This window comes from Chlorella variabilis (genome assembly GCF_000147415.1).
Source record: "Chlorella variabilis unplaced genomic scaffold CHLNCscaffold_21, whole genome shotgun sequence".
Lineage (NCBI taxonomy): Eukaryota > Viridiplantae > Chlorophyta > Trebouxiophyceae > Chlorellales > Chlorellaceae > Chlorella > Chlorella variabilis.
In genome coordinates this window covers 878,159-882,038 of record NW_005435067.1, presented here as the reverse complement: position 1 = coordinate 882,038, position 3,880 = coordinate 878,159, and positions in this window count along the sequence as shown.

Below are 3,880 nucleotides of genomic sequence, written 5' to 3'. Positions count from 1 at the left end.
CCCCACTAGTAGTGAATGGGTCCCGGGGAGGCCTGTGCCGAAGCCTTGGCGATTCTATTAGGCGTTCCCGAAGGAATTGGCTTGGATTGGCGCTGAGCCGGTCAGCTATGCCGCGTTTGTCCTCACAAAGTTTCGACATGGGAGGAATCGAACCTGTGCCCTCTCGGAGGGTTTAGACACTAGCTCCAGCGCCTTCAAAGAAGGCCTTTCTTAGCCGCGGTCGAACGAGCAATGAGCAGTGAGCAGCCCCTCCCTAAACAAAGTGAAGCGCAGGACGGGGTCCGGTGGATGGGAGGCAAGGAAACGCGGGGGGTTGCCACGTGCGCTACCGCCGCCGCCGCAGGCAGCACCCCTGCGGCGGCGGCAGCGGCAGCAAGCCGTGGACCCAAACGCCGTGCCGCCGCCGCCGCAGGCAGCACCCCTGCGACGGCGGCGGCAGCAAGCCGTGGACCGAAACGCCGTGCCGCCGAGTCCCGTGGCTGTGGCCGTGGGCTTCTGGCAGGAAACTACGGCCGCAACTCGGCAGCACGGGGGCGTCGCAGCGTGCCCCCGCCGCCGCCGCGCTGCCCCCCGGGCACGGCGGCGGCGGCAGCAAGCTTGGGCCCAAACGCCGTGCCGCCGAGTCCCGTGGCTGCGACCGTAGACCGTGGGCCGGAAACTGCGGCCGCAGCTCGGCGGCACGTGGTTCTGTTCAAATCGCCAAGCGTGCAGCAGCGCCGAACCACGCTTCCCGGCCTCGGCGCATGCCTTCAGGGGCCCCCTATCGCTGGGCACACCCCTCCAACACCGAACATGCGCCCGGGGGGGAGGGCGGCCCGGGCTGCCCAGGCCAAAGTGGGCCGCCCTCGAGCAAGAGGCGGCCGGTCTGTGTGCTGAATGAATGAATGGATGCGTACTACTCGAAAATAGCAGCAGCACGCTCAATACCCTTGCCGGGTTGAGTGGCGCCAGTGTTTCCCCCCTCCCTTCTCTCCTCGTTTGGAGAGCTCTCTCCTCGTTTGTGTATGGTGCCTCCCCACCTTTTCCAGCACCACAACTGGAGCCGTAGCATTTGCTTGCTTCGTATGGGTGTAACAGACAGACAAGACAGATAGGGCGGCGGAGCGTTGTGGTCTGTGATGTTACAGAGGCAATGTCCATTAATGGGCTGGGGGCACACAAGCTGTGATGACTGACCAACCGACCGACTGACTGACTGACTGACTGACTGAGTGTGTGTGTGTGTGTGTGTTGCAGGGGATTGGGCACATTAATGTGCTGGGGCCGAACCCGCTGACCCTGCCGGCCGAACCCGCTGACCCTGCCGGCCGTCCGAGGGAGGAGAATCTGGCCGCCGATGGCATCCTGGGGAGGCTCCATCTTGCAATCGCCATGCCTTTCTGCCGGGCAGCTGTCCGCCGCCCAGATGCCGCCACAAAGGTGCCGTGAGGCAAGTCCCAGCTAGTGTCCCGGCTGGGGTTCGAACCCGTGCCCGTTGGTATCACCCACCGGCACTCGTCCAGCTCGTTATTTGCGCCTACACCCCATTACAAAAATGGCGCGCTGACTGACTGACTGAGATTACAGAGAACCGGGCCCTTTAAAGGGCTGGGGACACACAAGCCGTGCCCACTAGCTCTGGACAATATAAGTATGAAACCAACCAACAGACAGGGCGCGCGTGTGTGTGTGTGTGTTTTACAGGGATTTGGCACATTAATGTGCTGGGGCCGAACCCGCTAACCCTGCCGGCTGTCCAGAGCGAGGAAAATCTGGCCGCCGATGGCATCCCGGGGAGGCTCCGTCTTGCAAGCGCCATGCCGGTCTGCCGGGCAGCCGTCCGCCGCCCAGATGCCGCCACGAAGGTGCCGTGAGGCAAAGTCCCAGCTAGTGTCCCGGCTGGGGTTCGAACTCGTGCCTGTGGTATCACCCACCGGCACTCATCCAGCTCCTTATTTAACGTCGCGGCCAACGACGAACTCGCTGACTGACTGACTGAGATTACAGAACTCGCGCGTGTGTGTGTGTTTTACAGGGATTGGGCACATTAATGTGCTGGGGCCGAACCCGCTAACCCTGCCGGCTGTCCAGAGCGAGGAAAATCTGGCCGCCGATGGCATCCCGGGGAGGCTCCGTCTTGCAAGCGCCATGCCGGTCTGCCGGGCAGCCGTCCGCCGCCCAGATGCCGCCACGAAGGTGCCGTGAGGCAAAGTCCCAGCTAGTGTCCCGGCTGGGGTTCGAACTCGTGCCTGTGGTATCACCCACCGGCACTCATCCAGCTCCTTATTTAACGTCGCGGCCAACGACGAGTCGAACTCGCGTGTGTGTGTTACAGGGAATTGGGCACATTAATGTGCTGGGGCCGAACCCGCTAACCCTGCCGGCTGTCCAGAGCGAGGAAAATCTGGCCGCCGATGGCATCCCGGGGAGGCTCCGTCTTGCAAGCGCCATGCCGGTCTGCCGGGCAGCCGTCCGCCGCCCAGATGCCGCCACGAAGGTGCCGTGAGGCAAAGTCCCAGCTAGTGTCCCGGCTGGGGTTCGAACTCGTGCCTGTGGTATCACCCACCGGCACTCATCCAGCTCCTTATTTCTCTCTGTGATCTGTGATCTGTGATGTTACAGAGGCAATGCCCATTAATGGGCTGGGGGCACACAAGCCGTGCCCACTAGCTCTGGACTGTATGAAAGCATGCAATACCGCCCGGGCGGCAAAGGGCGGGCTCAGGGAGCGGTCGGGCGCAAAGGGCGGGGAGGGAGGCGAGGGGCGCCTGATGGCCAGCCCAAGGGCGGCAAGCATACCAGTGGGGGGGAGGGGCAGGTCGAGGACCCGCACACCACCACCACCAGAAAGCGGGCCCACCCACCCCGGCACAGTAGCTGGGAGAGCGGCCAGGCGGGCGGGCGGGGGCCGCAAAGGTGAAGGCGGCACGCGGGAAGACCGGGCAAGGGGAGGACGGGGCAAGCGCAAAAGCGCAAGCACCTGCGGGTTACGGGGGGGAGAGTAGGGGCGTGACGACCAGAACGGCAGGCACTTATTTCTCGCGGTGTGTGTGTTTTACAGGGATTGGGCACATTAATGTGCTGGGGCCGAACCCGCTAACCCTGCCGGCTGTCCAGAGCGAGGAAAATCTGGCCGCCGATGGCATCCCGGGGAGGCTCCGTCTTGCAAGCGCCATGCCGGTCTGCCGGGCAGCCGTCCGCCGCCCAGATGCCGCCACAAAGGTGCCGTGAGGCAAGTCCCAGCTAGTGTCCCGGCTGGGGTTCGAACTCGTGCCTGTGGTATCACCCACCGGCACTCATCCAGCTCCTTATTTAACGTCGCGGCCAACGACGGCCAACGTCGCGTGTGTGTGTGTGTGTGTGTGTTACAGGGAATTGGGCACATTAATGTGCTGGGGCCGAACCCGCTAACCCTGCCGGCTGTCCAGAGCGAGGAAAATCTGGCCGCCGATGGCATCCCGGGGAGGCTCCGTCTTGCAAGCGCCATGCCGGTCTGCCGGGCAGCCGTCCGCCGCCCAGATGCCGCCACGAAGGTGCCGTGAGGCAAATTCCCAGCTAGTGTCCCGGCTGGGGTTCGAACTCGTGCCTGTGGTATCACCCACCGGCACTCATCCAGCTCCTTATTTAACGTCGCAACTGACTGACTGAGATTACAGAGAACCGGGCCCTTTAAAGGGCTGGGGACACACAAGCCGTGCCCACTAGCTCTGGACAATATAAGTATGAAACCAACCAACAGACAGGGCGGCGGAGCGCGGGGCTGCGAGGAGCCGATCGGGCACAGCGGGCGGCAGGGAAAGCGGAGGGTGCCTGGGAGCCAGCCCAGTGACTGTCAGAGAGGTGTGAGGAGGGGAAACGGGGGGCAAAAGACAGGGGACAGAGGGGGATCAAGGGCCAGGAC